Below are 16,700 nucleotides of genomic sequence, written 5' to 3' on the forward strand. Positions count from 1 at the left end.
TTTGGTATGTAAATTGGTAAATCTTAGATTCTCCGCAGTAGTAATTAGTAGATGTATCAGTTGTAAATTTTCTGAGCTTCGGGTCTCGCCTAGTTCTTCCCAAGGCATCGGTGGGTTAAATTTTGTAAAGTGTAACTATTAAGATAATTTGTGGTTTTAATAATATTAATTTGAGATGAGATTTGTTTAAATCAGTGAGTGTCAGGCTTACTACGGGTTTCGGTGGCCTTAAGCCTACCCATTCCCTAGTGCCGGTCACGGGCCCACGGGTGGGGTCGTGACAGTGAAATTGAGATTGTCAGTCTCGAGAGTGAGTTAAAATCATATGTCCCAAAACGAATATAAATACTTCAATAAACATCTGTTTAATTAAAATAAAATACGTGTCATGCTATGCTTCTGTAAAATACAATAATATTTATTACATACTACGGGACGGAGTACCTTAATAGAACCCTAGCCCCAATACTAGCAGTCTCAACTCTCTTATTCCAACAGAACTGCCGCCTAGAGAGCAAAGCTCGACCAGGGTCCTTAAATCCAGTCCGGTCACTTAATTATCACTAACAGTCTTAGCCTTTCGGCACTCTTACTCCAATAAGACTAGCGCCTAGAGAGGAAAGCTCGACCAGGTTCCTTAAGTCCAGTCTGGTCACTTAAGTTTCCAAATAAGCCAGTGCCTAGAGAGCAATGCTCGACTAGGGACCTTTACTCCGGCAAACACACTCTACTCAGCCGAGAGAGTTAAACTTGACTAAGGCAAGTCCTAAATTTACCTTTTTAAATTTACCCTTTTACCCTTTTATTATTTGTCTCAGACTCATACCGGTGCGCACGCGGTCCTGATACAACCCATCAGGTGGCATATTCTACTGCCGTCTCATCTCGAGTCAACACGAAAGCACAAAATCATAATGCAGAAAATGAAACATATATAAATAGTGATTAAATAAATAATTAAATTGTAAATCATTTAATCAGAACTATTTTGTAAAATCTTGGCATGACTCATGTAAACAGATATATGATTTTAACTCACAACTTTGATGACCTCCTAGCTCTGCTCCGATGTTTCGGGTAGAGCGAGCCGAACTGACGGATTATCTAACCACAAAAAACAATTTATTCAATAATAGTAAAACATTTGATAATTAACCCTAGGCCTAGACTCCTAGGACTGACTGTCTAAAAATTTTCGACTCGGGTAAATTCTACCGAAAATCCAGCAGAACGTCCCCTAAACACATACTTCTACCCCCCCGTATTTTGGGTCAAGGACCTGCCAGAAAACACTTCAAATATTCCAACAATTTATTTAACGGGAGTCAGGCCACCACACTACATTAATTTTCCCGACTCCGCCACATAACACAAATCACGATAACTGGCAGACGGTTCGACAATTATTGAAACTAATAAACCTCATATAATTTTTTTTAATATTCAACACAACAATTAAACACATAATTTTCATTAATAAACTCTAAAATCCACAGGCTAGAGAATTACCGAGACGCTTGATCACTCGGTCGACTCGCCTCCAACCGCCGAAGTTCGATCGACGATCCAAGCGCGCCTACGGACTTGAGACAACGCGCTGATGACGATCCCAGCTTCCGATCCGACCCCGATCATCCGGAGAGATTTAGGGACGATTTCGGCCATCGATTTTAAACGAAGTCTTATCGCCCCGAAACTAGTGCCATTAGAAAGCTTGAGCTGAGGAGAGTCCAGATATGCCCTTCGATCATCCATCCCTCACTGGAACTCGCTGGAAAAGCCCAAAATTCTAGCTGCCCCTATACCTTTCACCTCGCCCGATCTTGCAATTCCGGCGGCCTCAAGGGGTGACGATGGTCGTAAAAGGAAGCCCAGAAGTTGCTGATCATTTTGAGTCCAGAATCATCGGCAATGGTTGTCGGAAACGCCATGAATGGCAGCAAGAAATAGCTGCCATTTCTGGCCATTTTACACCGCCTGCCGTCGTCGCCCCTAGCGTGCTCGCCGTTGACGGCCGAGCCTCCAGCGCCCTTCCACTATTAAAGCGGACGTCTTCTTCTTCTACTTTTTTTCTTTATTGGCATTTAGTCCTTAAACTTTTCTTCTTTACCATTTAGTCCCTCAACTTCTTAATTACTAACAAATTTGCCCTGCAAAAATTTCCGATTAACCTTTAAAATTTTCTTTAGCTTTTCAATTAAGCTCCTAACTATTTAATTTGGGCCAAATTAGAATTATTGAAAATATAGAATTACTTATTTACCCTTGCTTTTAAATGTGAAATTATCAAAATACCCTTACCGACACACTTAATTACAAAAATATTGGCCATATAAATTTTCATTAAAACTCCATATTAATAAAATTATATTTTTAGTCCTTATTTCAAAATTAATTATCAATTTAATCCTAACCCTTAATTAACTTAATTAATCAATTTTGCTAACTATTTTCCAATTAAAATGAGCACCATTTGCTAACTAAAATTTTCCATTTCCCCACTAATTCTTTTAACAAAATATTATTTACTAATTCTTCCATAATTTTCAAATATAATATTTAACTCGTATTTTCATATTGGGGGAAAATTAAGTGATAAAAATAACTTATTTTCCAAAGAATTTACTTAATTAATTTCTTAAAAAAAATCAACTAATTAGATATAGAAAATAACTCCTTTATTTTTATCTAGCATGAAATTCTATTTTAAATCATCCCAATTAAATCAAATAAAAATTAAATTAAATTAATTTAAATAAAAATTTATTTATTAATTATTATTAATATTATTATTATTATTAAAAGAAAAATTCTATGTATTACATGTGAAGTTTTCAGAAGCCAATGGTCAAGAAATCTCAAACTCCTATAATGATGGCTTATTAGTAAAGACTACATTAACAATTTCTTGGTCAAGAGGCTCCTCGTCGTTGATGGAAGCTCGGTTAATATGATTACTATGCTTGTTTTTCATAGCATGGGCTTAGATGCAACCAATTAACTTTAGTATCCACCCCTTCATAGGTCTTGGAGGAAAAATAATCTCAGTCGAAGGATCCATCTTCCTAGATGTAGAGCTCGTGAAAGAAGTCAGAGCTGAATTCATAATCGTAGACATGGCATTCGCCTATAGTGCCATCATTAGGAGACCTCTCCTACATGATACTTCCGTTTACACCTGCATCAGGTAATTAACCATGAAGATCCCCACGTCTGGAGGAGAGGGAATAGTAAAAGGAAATCAGAAGGTGGGAAAGGAGGTGTATTACACCATCTTAAAAGGGGTGTTCCCAATGCTCTAAGTAGAGACAAATCTCGCAAAAAAGGAAGACAAGGCTAGACCAGATGAAGATGTCGAGCTAGTAGAAATAGCTCGTGGGAAAAAGACTCGAGTTGGAAAATGAATTTCCGAGCATGTTAAGGAAGACCTCATTGTTGTACTAAAAAGAAGAAAAGAAGCTTACGCTTGGGATACCAAAGAGCTCACAGGAGTCGGGTTAATTGCACCGCTAGTACCAAACCTTCACACTTTTTTCCAAATGGTACCAAACCTTCAATTTGTTTCTTTTTGGTACCACTCCTATTATTTCTGTATCTTCCGCCAGTACCAAAGAGGAATCCGACACTTATTTGTTGATGTGGCTGCCGGACTTTGAATTGATAACACATCACTTGCCACATCTGTTGCTGACTCAACAACTTAATTCCTAGTCAGCAATTAACTAATTACTTTAACTTAATTCCTTGCCACATCTAGTTTTATTCCCAATTTATAATCCTAAACCCCAAATAAAAAACACTAAAACAGGAAAATTCTCAAATTATGAAACCTAGTTTTTATTATATCGATCGATTTACTTTCTGTAATAATCGATTATGTAGCTTCCTTGTTCTTTATCGTGTCGTATTGGATTACAGTGTGTTTAGTGTTGGATCTATATGTGCATGGTGACTTTGTCTGTCGAACTGAAAGTGAAGCTTCGTCTCTTGAACAGAAAGGAAATCCGGGCGCAAGTTTGGTTATGCTCTGTTATAGTAAGTTTTGGGGATGCTGTCTTAGCTTACATTGATATGTTTTGAGTTGTTATTCTTCATTTATCATTTTATTAACTTAAAAATGAACAGTGGTGAATCTGACCTTACAACTGAGCTGCTGAATTAGTACAAGAATGGATTAATTTGCTAAATTCAAAGCTGCAGAAAATGAAAGAAGAAAGAAGGAGCATGAAGTGCAGAATGGACCTGTCTAAGCTTGGCTGTTATGGATTGTTATTTTTAAGATATAGCTTTACTTAAAGATGTATTATGGATTCAGTAGTAGTATTTACAACTACTGTTAGTTATGTAATTTACTGATGAATGAATGAAATGATAAATGAGTATTTGGATTTTACAGTAGTTGATTAATATTGCTTCATATGAATGTTACTGTTATTATAAATATGCACAGACATGTCCTATATAGAGCAATCCTCGCAACAGACAAATTGAGTGAAAATAATTGTACTCTGTTGATTACTTTAATGAAATGTTTAAACAAAAAGTGAATGGATGTGGAAATTATGTCCACATGAATCCTACACCCAAGGCTGTCAAAAGCCATTACAAAAATTGAAATTCTGTCAAAGGACCACATGTTAGGTCCACACATATATTAACATATTAACAACACAACAACCAAAATAAATGTTATTTTTTAGGGTTTCCAATTGTAATTCCTTTATTCTTTGCATTTCCTGGAGGCACCTAATCTCTCTTCTTTGTTGAAACACTTCCATCAATCTTCTGTTTTCCTTTGTCTTGTTTTGTTCTTGTGGTAACTCCTTCAGCCCCAAGATCTTTGCTCAACAACCCTAGGGGTTTGAAAGTCTTTTTTCCCTTAGCTTCAGTCCCTCCTTTCTGTGTTTCTGAAAGTCTTCCAATGGCTAGATCTGGTGGCAGCTCACTCAACAAATCATTAATGCTTTTACTCTTCTTGCTAGTAGGTTTTGAAGGTGATGTAGTAGAGTGAACTGGAGGTTTTTCTGATTCTTTTGTTGATGGTGTTACATTGAATAACTGTATAATAAAGTCTCAAGTTAGCAAACAGTTGACATTACTGAATAAATATTATAAGTGACATATTACTTACCTGTGATAATGGTATTAGCGGTGACAAATTATCAAATGTTGAAGCTGTCCCTAAAGGAGCTGTGTCTGTAGGAGCTACATTATCAGGTTGGTCATTTATATTATGTGCAGCAGTAGTTGCAGCATTTGATTCCTTTTCCTTTTCTGCTTTTGATTGATGAGCTCTTCACAGCATCCTTGAATTGTTTGAAGGAACTGAAGAGCATTCCAATCTTGAACCAGGGATTTGCCATGTCAGTCTCCTCATTAAACACAGGCCATCTCTGCTTCCTTGATTCTGCATCACTGTGTTCAGATGAGGAGCATGACACCAGCTCATCTGATGGACCATAAACTGTTGCATCTGTTTCTTCAAACAACTCCTCAGCAGGTTGCCTAGCACTTGTAGAACCAGATGGTTTGTCCCTCTCAAGCTCCTTATCAACAAACTCATCAAACATGGCATCATCATCAAAGATCTTCATCCTCAGTCATAATCAGAGTCCACAAACTCATTGTCCTCTGAATCTGCATCACTATCCTTACAGCTGCTATCATCCTTATTTTTCACGGCCGCTCCCGAAACCGCCTTCCCGACTTGTTCCCTACCTTTTTCTTTTGTTTCCCACTTATCCCTACTAAATATATGCATTAATTGAGAACCCTCCACAGCCATTGCCATTTCTAAGGCATCCTTATCAGTTTCAAGGCTTCTCAACCCATCACTTATACTCTTTGTAGGATCCTTCCACATAATCAGCTTTGTTTCAGGATTCAGACCTAGCTCTCTAGCCATTGAATCAATTTCTATCTTGGATATCTTATCTAAACTACAAAAATCCACAGCTCCTATATCCCATAGCTTAGGTTCACCTCTAACATCAACTCCATAATCATGCCAATACAAAGTGAAGTATTCGAAATTAGGCACTGCAAAATAAATTAATTAAACAAATGTGAAACAACCACATCAACATTCTTTGCATTTTTAAAAAAGGAATTAGGGAAAACCTAGCCCCTGCATTGTTAACTTCCAAATAAATGCAGCATGCATTACTCAATGAAAGATGCAAAATAGCTTTCAATAACTACAGAATCACTATCGGTCCGCTTCTACTTACAGTATTGATGGGTGCTAATCGTGTTAGCTACAATCTAAGGCAGTGTACCTATCGATGCAGTCTAGCACTAATGGCGAGTATCAAGGTCGTATTCCTCGGGAAAGCGAAAGCCCAGAGTTACTTCTTTGTTCTTTGTTATATTAACCTAAAATGGATGATGAATAAATTCTAAACTAACTATTAACTACGAGCTAAGTTCTAAGGGAGATGCAGGAGTAATTGATAAGTGAAATAATCAAGACAAGAAGACAAACCCAAAGGGAATCTAAACTAGTTGGCAATCAAAACAAAAGATAAAGGATCGGTGAGTCTAATTATGCTACCCTGTGGGCGATCTATTTTAATCAGATTCGGTTTCTCTCGAGATAACCGAATTCCTAAACCTAATAACCTAAAGTTGGAATCTCTTCCTAACGATTGATTCTTAAATTAGCATTAAGCTTTAATCCGTCTCTATTAAGCTTTGTTAATTCTTAATCCGGCTAGTTAATTATCCTTATCTCTAAGCGATTATTAACCAGTTCTTGTTATTGAAAGTTCCAATTGCCAAATGGATTTCTCAATCTCATAAAGCAATCTAAACATCACAATTCACAACGTCTCATGAATAATGCATAATCTTATTAACACTGAAAACAAGAAGAATACAAAACCAACTCAAACAATCCAACAATATAATATCAAACCAACATAGCAAAGAAATCCCAATGGATTTAATCAATTTAGCTAAACATGTTCATGTTTAAAACAATCTAGGAAATCAATTACAATGAAAGAATAATGAAAATAAAACATGTACACCCTTTTCTCTCGAATTGGATGAACAACTCCAAATCTGGATCTACACTTTGATTAATCTCCCAAACTGCCTCTTGAATTGCTTCCACTACGGTTTTGCACTCAGAACCTTGCGATTCCGGGATTCTTGCTCCCCGCAACTCTCTCTCCCACTCAATACTGTGCAGAAACTGAACCAGCCGCCAGGGCTCTATGTCACTCTTTTTTCCTCTCTCTCTCTCCTTTCTAAGAAAAAATTCAATTTTCTTATATATTTAACTCAGCACGGTCGTGGTCAAGGGTGTGCTGAAACTGTGGATCTCACCAACTAGGGTTTCACCATGACCGTGTTGCTCCCGTCGGCCACCACGTCGCGTCTTGAGGCCGTGGTGGCTACGGAAACCGTGCTCAAACCATTATTTTGAAGACCAAGTTTGATGGTTGGTCACGGCCGAGTCCGTGTGATGGTCGGCCACGGCCTTGACTCAGCCGTGCTCAATGTGCAACGCGGGCTCTTGTCCGATCTTGATGAATTCTCGTCCGTTTCCGCACGTATTGATCTATAATTGCTTAAACACCGATGATGGTCCTATAAATGTTCCTGAAATGCAAAAGAACATAAAACACGGGTGATCTGGGAATAAAAGCACAATAATTGCTAAGAACATACGCAATAATACGCAAGCAAATATGTGTAAAACTATGCTCATCAAGTATAGTGGTGGATCTTCGGCTTTCTCCCTTACTCACCAGTCGAGTGTCATTGTTCTACAATGTCACAAAGTCCAGGTACGAAGAAGAAGGTCAGAGACGAGAAATGAAAGATTCAGAGATTCTTCACAATGGAGGTGGAAGTCGAGCGGTTTGCGTTGATTTTGGAGGTTTCGTACCAACGGTTACTTTTGGGTTAGCTTAGAGGTAGAAATTGAATTGGGTGACAATTTCTCTCAATTTTTTAGCTCAAATTTAAAGTAATTAGTTAATTGCTGACTAGGAATTAAGTTGTTGAGTCAGCAACAGATGTGGCAAGTGATGTGTTATCAATTCAAAATCCGGCAGCCACATCATCAAATAAGTGTCGGATTCCTCTTTGGTACTGGCAGAAGATACAGAAATAATAGGAGTGGTACCAAAAAGAAACAAATTGAAGGTTTGGTACCATTTGGAAAAAAGTGCGAAGGTTTGGTACCAGCGGTGCAATTAACCCCACAGGAGTCAGTAAGGAAGTCATCACCCATACGCTCTCCATTAACCCATTTGTAAAGCCATTTGTTTAGAAGAAGAGGAAGCATTCCCTAGAGAAATAACTTACCATTACAGAAGAAGTTCGAAAACTATTAGATGCTAAAGTAATCAGAGAGGTATACTACCCAGAATGGCTTGCCAACATGGTGCTGGTCGAAAAGCCAAATGGATCCTTTAGAATGTGCGTAGACTTCAGTAATCTGAACAAAGCATGTCCCACATAAAACTATCGCCTACCTAACATAGACTAGCTGGTTGACTCTACTGCCAGCCATGCACTCTACACATTTTTTGATGCAAAGGCAGGTTACCACCAATTTGCCATGCACGAAGGGGACGAGGAGAAAACTTTTTTTGTTATTGATCAAGGCACATATTGCTATCAAAAGATGCCTTTTGGGCTAAAAAATGTCAGCGCAATATATTAGCAGTTGGTAAATCATATATTGAAATCCACATTGGCAAAAACATGGAAATGTACATTGATGATATGATAGTGAAGAGCAAGCGAGCAGAAGATCGCCTAAAGGACGTAAAAGAAGTCTTGAATATCTTGATCCTTACAATATGAAATTAAACTTGAAAAAAATGTGTTTTCTGGTACAACCCGATAACTTCTTGGGATACATAGTATCTTAGAGAGGCATTGAGGCGAATCTAGACAAGATTAAGGCAATTCTCCAAATTAATCCTCCAAAAAAACATTAACGAAGTGCAAAAGCTCAATGAAAGAGTCACAGCCTTGGGATGATTCATGTCATGATCGAGAAATAGGTGCTTATAGTTCTTTAAAACCTTGAAGAACTTAAAAAAGTTTGGGTGAACAAAGGATTGCTAGGAGGCTTTCATAGAGCTCAAAAAGTTCTTATCCTCCTCTCCACTTTTGAGTAGACTTATCCCGGAGAAAACTTGATAAATGTATTTGGCAAGTACCCTTGAGACCATCACTGCAGTTTTGGTCAAAGAGGAAGAAGGCGAGTAAATGCATATCTATTACGTCAGTAGAGTCCTCCATGATGGTGAGCTACAGTATCCGAAACTTGAGAAACATGCCTTGGCACTATTAATGGCCTTCCAGAATTTGAGGCATTAATGTGAAGCTCACCAAGTGGTAGTCCGCACAGACCTACCACTTAGAAAAATCCTTCAGAAAGTAGAGACGAGAGGATGCATATTGGAATAGGCTGTCAAGATCGGAAGCTTAGGGATTCAATATGAACCTTGAAGAGCCACAGAGAGCCAGATCCTAGCTAATTTTGTAGTCGAGCTAACATCGGTAGAGTGGAGCACAAAAGAGAAAGTTTATCAGGAAAGGATCCGGATTGGGAATTGTCCTAAGAGTGCTCCACAAGATAAGTCTGGAGTATACTGTTAAATGGACTTCCTAATCTCTAACAATACAGCCAAGTAAGGAGCTCTCCTAACAAGATTGGCTCTAACACAGGAAATCTCCTTAGATAACTTGATATCAATAGTGATTTGTAGTTAGTAGTGAACCAAGTAAATGGAGAATTCGTTGCTAAAGAACTAGGATACCAAGAAGTACATGAAGATATCCAGACAAAAGCTAATCATGGGAGGAAACGATAGAGGAAGCTGGACTCCTAAGCAAAATCGAGAACATAAAATGAGAGGGCGAATGAGATTGCCAAAGCAATAGCTGCAGGGAGAACAGAAGCCTTGTGACACTTACAAGTTGAGAATCGCCAATAATTAATAAAGAGTAGATAGCTGTGATTGACAGCCAAGATACCTGGATGGAGCCTATCATCCAGTATTTATCGAAAGGACAAGTTCCAGAAGATAAAAATGAGGCGAGAAAGCTGGTAGCCAAAGCTGTAGTACACATGGAATGAATCATTAGGAGAGCTATATAGGCCATCTTTCACTCATCCTTGGCTGAAATGCTTTTCCAAAGAGGAAGGATTAAAAATCCTCATGGAAATTCATAAATGAGACTGTGGAGCCCATAAAGCAAGTGTCAACTTCACAAGGAGAACTTTGTTGTAGGGATATTACTGGCCAAAGATAAAAAGGATATGACCAACCTAGTTCGCCACTGTCGTAAGTGCTAAGAGCATGCCGATATGCAGAGAAAGCAGAATAGGGAAATCACCAACATAGGATGCGCTTGGCCATTCATGCAATGGGGAATGGATATCCTTGGCCCCTTCCCCCCTAGACCAGGATAATCCAGATTTTTAGTTGTGGCCTTTGATCATTTCACAAAGTGGATAGAAGTAGAACCCTTGGTGAAGATCATTGAGAAGAATATCGCTAAGTTTTTCTTTAAATCTATCTCATGCAGGTTCAGAACCTTGATCATGGATAACAAATACAGTTCGACTCAGCCAAATTCAAAGCTTTTTATAAAGAGAGACACATAAGCCTTCACTTTACTTCATTAGCACATCCATAGATAAATAGACAAGCTGAGGTCGCCAATAGAATAATCTTGCAAGTACTAAAGAAGAAGCTCAACCAACACAAAGGAAGACGGGCATAAGAACTTTATCGAGTTCTATAGAGCAACAAAACCAAGCCACGAGAACCCACAAGAGAAACCCCTTTCTCCTTAACATATGGATTAAAAGCTATTTGTAACCGTAAACCCTAAATCAGATATGAAGAGAAGTTATTTTCTTTATTCAAAAACTCCTCTACAGCTTGTTGTGATACAAATACATTTATATACTAGAGATATACTTTCTGTTAGCTACAAATACTATAACAAACTAACTACTTCTTAACCTATTCAAACTCATATCTATTCAAACCCGTATCTACACATATCTCTAACTACTACTTGACCAAATCTGATCTTACATTCCTACACTCCCCCTCAAGTTGGAGCACAAGATTCAGACATGCCCAACTTGCCTATATGATTGCGAAACACTTTACCAGTGACTGGCTTAGTTAGGACATCAGCAAGCTGGTTTTCCAATTTTAGAAACAATAGTTTTATCATTTGTTGATCAACTTTCTCTTTGATGAAGTGCCTGTCAATTTCCAAATGTTTAGTACGATCATGCTGAACCAGATTATGTGCAATATCGATGGCTGCTCTACTGTCATAGAATAGGTCCATTGGTTTCTTCCATTCGATCTTCAAATCATCCAAAACATGTGAAATCCAAATTAGCTCACATATTCCATTCGCTACACCACGAAATTCAGCTTCAGCGCTTGACCTTGACACTACCTTTTGTTTCTTACTTCTCCAGGTTACCAGGTTTTCTTCGACAAATGTAAGATATGCTGAGGTAGATCTTCGTGTAGTCTGATCCCCAGCCCAATCAGAGTCAGTGTATCCTATCACATCCGAGCAATTGTTCTTAGAGAAGTATAACCCCTTTCCAAGAGATCCCTTTAGATATCGTAGAATTCGAAAAATAGCTTCCATGTGTGCAATACTTGGTTGATGCATAAATTGGCTCACCACACTAACCGCATAGGCAATATCGGGTCTTGTGTGTGACAAATAAATCAGTCTTCCAACTAGTCTTTGATATCTTCCTTTATCAGTAGCTACTTGGTCAGGATAAATTCCAAGTTTGTGGTTGAACTCCATTGGTGTTTCTGCTGGTTTGCACACAAGCATTCCTGTTTCTGTCAACAGGTCGGTCACATACTTTCTTTGAGAAAGAGACACACCTTCTCCTGTTCGCATCACTTCTATGCCCAAAATATACTTCAGAGATCCAAGGTCTTTCATAACAAACTCAGTAGACAGCTTTTCTTGAAGTAGCTTGATTTCTTCATCATCATCTCCAGTGACAACCATGTCATCTACATACACAATTAGAATAGCAATTTTACCATTCTTGTGTTTAATGAACAAAGTATGATCAGCATTACTTTATTTGTACCCAAATGCCTCATAGAAACCGTGAGCCTTCCAAACCAAGCCCTCGGAGACTGTTTAAGTCCATACAATGCCTTCTTCAGCTTACAAACCCCATTCTTACTCGTCATTTCAAGATCAACTCCTAGTGGAACATCCATGTAAACTTCTTCTTCCAGATCGCCGTTAAGAAATGCATTCTTGACATCAAATTGTTTCAGACACCAGCCCCTATTCACTGCCAAAAAAACCAGAATTTGAATTGTATCTAGCTTTGCCACCGGTGCAAATGTTTCTTGATAATCTACACCGTATCTCTAAGAATAACCTTTCGCTACCAATCTCGCTTTATATCTATCAATACTCCCATCCATGTTAAACTTGACGGTGAACACCCATTTGCATCCAACTGTTCGTCTATCATCGTGTAACGAAACCAGTTCCCAAGTATTATTCTTTTGTAAGGCTTTCAACTCCTCATTCATTGCTGCTTTCCACCTAGGATCTTTCAAAGCTTCCTATACGTCACTCGGAATAGAAATGCTGGATAACTAATTAATAACAAGTGCACATGGTTCTATTAAAGACTTAGTTGAAGAAGAAACATAGTTACTGATGGGATCTTTTACATTAGAATTCAAATCAGGTTCATATTATCTCCTACTAATACCCTTATTTGATCATTGAGATTGTCTTACAACAGGATTAGTAGGAACATTTTCAATAGATAAAGGAACAAGTACCTGACTATTGATTTCAGATTGGATAAACGCGGGCTTGATATGGTGTTATGAAACTGTCGCAAGCTCACCCGAATCATTGCCTATACCAATCGGATCATTTACTACAAACCTTAATTCTTCATCAATTACATCAGGTAAATAATTATCCCCTACACTACGATTAAACTGCTTGGAAAGAGTCATATCCTCTACTCCTTTCTCCCCCTTACGAGAAGAATCAAGATCTGAATTAAGGTAATACGGTTCAGTTTCCCTGAAAGACACATCCATACTCACCACTAATTTCTTCTCACTAGGATCATAGCACCTATATCCTTTCTGAGAGTCAGCATACCCTACAAAAACACATTTCTTTGCACATGGATCAAGCTTAATGTAACACTTTAGGGACATGGACAAGTACAACACAACCAAACACACGCGGCTCTAGGTCAGGCAAATGATGAGTCTGACATACATAATTCAGTTTCTGTAGTGGAGTCTGGAACCCTAAAACACGTGAGGGCATCCTGTTCATCAAATACACAGCTGACTTGACTGCTTCCCCCCAATAAAATCTCGGCATATTCATTCCAAACAACGAAGCGCAAACAATCTCCATAATTTGTCGATTTCTCCTCTTAGCCAAGCCATTTTGTTGAGGAGTGTACATGCATGATGTTTGATGTCTAATGCCATGCTGAGTCAAAAATTTCCCAAGGTTCGTATCCAAAAATTCAAGTGCATTGTCTGTTTGCCACACAAGAATTTTCCTTTGATACTGTGTTGTCACCATTTGATAGAAATCATAAAAAGCTGTACAAACATCACTTTTGTTACGTAGTAAAGCAATCCAAGTCATACGTGTACATTCATCGATAAAAGTAATAAAAAATTTTGCATTCGAGAGAGTAGGAACCCTAGAGGGTCCCCAAACATCAGAATGAACAACAGAAAATGGTTCATTACTCTTATTCATACTAGGAACATAAGGGACACGGTGACTCTTAGTAAGCTCACAAATATCACAGCGAAATTCAGATACATCCACATTCAAAAACTACTCAGGTTTTAACTTCCTAAGATAAGTAAAAGATAAATGGCCAAGTCTACAATGCCATAACTAAATATCCTCTCGCTTCTTAGATTCATTATTCACTAAACATATTTGCCCTACACGCTGTCCTTCAGTTTCATCTAACTCCAAATAATATAGCTTGCTTCGTCTAACACCATAACCAAGCGTCCTCCGAGTCAGAATATCCTAAAATATACAAGAAAAAGACGAGAAGGTTACGGTACAATTCAAGTAGGAGGTTATTTGGCTGACAGATAATAGATTACATTTTAGGGAAGGAACAACAAGGGCAAAATCAAGAGTAAGATTTTCAGAAAACCGAATAGAACCTTCACCAATAACTTGGCATTCACTGCCATTAGCTGTGGAAACAAAACTTTGAGACGGAAGGTGAGGTGATTGAATTTTATTGGAATCTCCAACCATGTGATCAGACGCACCTGTGTCTATTATCCAAGCATTATTCCGAGGGAAAATTGATAGAGCTGTACCTTTACTGCCTCCTGAATGAGCTACGTGGGCAGTAGGAACATTAGGTGCAAAGTCTAAGCTTGAGCTATCAACCGCAGTAGCATTTGGCATTCCCATAGCCTTCTTTCGTGGCTTCTTTGTGAAATCCTACCATTCAGGATATCTAATCAGCTCATAACATCATTGTTTGTAGTGACCTGTCTCACCACAATGTTCACAAGTAAAATTATTGTTAGTTTTTCCACCTTTTCGGTTCCTTGATGCATTTGATGATCCTCCCTTCTGATGAACAGCCAGTGCTATGCTTTCGGTAATGGGAGAAGATCCTCCCATAGTCTTTCTCTGCTACAATTCATGACGAACATATGCATACGAGCTTTCTAGGTCAAGCTCGGGCTCCTTTCGTAAAATCTTTGCACGCACATGATCAAACTCATGATCCAGACCACTAAGAAAGATGTGAACCCTAAGCTTGGACATAGCCGAGTGCAATTCTACTACTCCATCAACAGTGCCCTCATGCGACATAGACCTCTGATCAATCTCTTGAAAGATTAATATGAGTTCAGAATAATGTGGCGAGGGGTCTACCATCCTGCTTGAGAGTAAATGATTTTTGATTAAGTTCAAACAATCGCGTTTCATCCGAGCCATCGTAGAACGTTTTCGACACTGCCTCCCAAACTTCTTTCGTTGTTCCAAGACGAATGAATCTCTACATTAAAAATGGAGTCATAGAGTCTATGAGCCAGCTTTTCACCTTTTAGTTATCTGTAATCCATCCAGCCAACTTTGGATCATTCAAATCTGGTTTCGTCTCGCTACCAGTGAGAAAACCAATCTTGTTACGTGCTCCAATGCGCATCTCCATTAACTGAGACCATAGATGATAATTGGTTTCATTAATAATCACGCTTGTAGGAAAATTGACATTCTCATGTTGTATGATAATAGGTTGAGGTGTTTCGGAACTCATTTTCAGATGAGAAATACGTAATTTGATTTAGGAATTTTTCCGGGTGGCTCTAATACCATGTAAAGCCGTAAACCCTAAATTAGATATGAAGAGAAGTTATTTTCTTTATTCAAAAACTCTTCTACAGCTTGTTGTGATATAAATACATTTCTGTTAGCTACAAATACTATAACAAACTAACTACTTCTTAACCTATTCAAACTCATTTCTATTCAAACCCGTATCTACACATATCTCTAACTACTACTTGACCAAATCTGATCTTACATTCCTACACTATTATTCCCATAAAGCTCAATTTTTAAGCTATACGACTCATCATGCCACGTCAAGCACAAACAAAGTAGAGCTACGAGCAAATCTCAATCTTATTGAGGAACTTAGAGAGCAAGCAAATGAATGGATGACAACCTACAAATAGAAGATCTCAAAGTATCACAATCTGAAAGTCAACGAATGACTATTCAAAGAAGGCAAGCTAGTACTCCGAAAGACTGAGATAGTTAAGAATAATGCAGGCAATGGAAAATTATAGCCTAACTTGGAGGGACCATCCAAGATTTCAAAAGTATTAAAATTTGGAGCTTACAAGCTATAAGACATGCATGGAAAGACCCTACCCAGAACGTGGAACTTGGACAATATGAAGAAATACTATCCTTAAAAAGGGCACTGCCACTAGCTAATTACATTCCCTAAATGGCTTGAGCATAGCTCGCCCAATTGTTATCCTTTTAGTCTTTTTAATTCTATAAAGGCTTGAGCAAAGCTCACACCCGAATGTATATATAATGATCAGTAATGAGATCTCCACCTAAGGGCAACTAAGGGCCCTAGGATTCTATAATTTATAGCATTTACATAAATTAAGAAGTACTTGAACATGGCTCATCAAATTATAATAAAAAGTGCTTGAGCACAGCTCCCCGTATTATAAAAAAAGTGCTTAAGCATAGCTCACCATATTATAATAGGTAGCTTGAGCATAGTCTGCCATATTATAATAGGTAGCATGAGCATATCCTAACAAATTATTAAAAGCTCGAGCATGGCTCGCCAAATCATTCAGAGCTCGAGCATAGCTCACCAAATTTTAAATATATGCTTGAGCATATCCTATTAATGCAATCAGGAAGCGCTTGAGTACAACTCACCTAACATAAAATGCTTAAGATCGGTTCATAAAACAATATTAAATTACTTGAGCATAATTGACAAACCAATTTTAAAGAATTCAGCATAACTCGACGATTTAATAAAACGCTCCAAATAGAGCTTGCTACAATCAATGGTTGTAATGTAGAGTCAATTGAGCAAATTGTAATTATAACCAGTTTAAGTATAGCTTTGCTAA

This window comes from Ricinus communis, chromosome 10 (assembly GCF_019578655.1).
Source record: "Ricinus communis isolate WT05 ecotype wild-type chromosome 10, ASM1957865v1, whole genome shotgun sequence".
Taxonomy (NCBI): domain Eukaryota; kingdom Viridiplantae; phylum Streptophyta; class Magnoliopsida; order Malpighiales; family Euphorbiaceae; genus Ricinus; species Ricinus communis.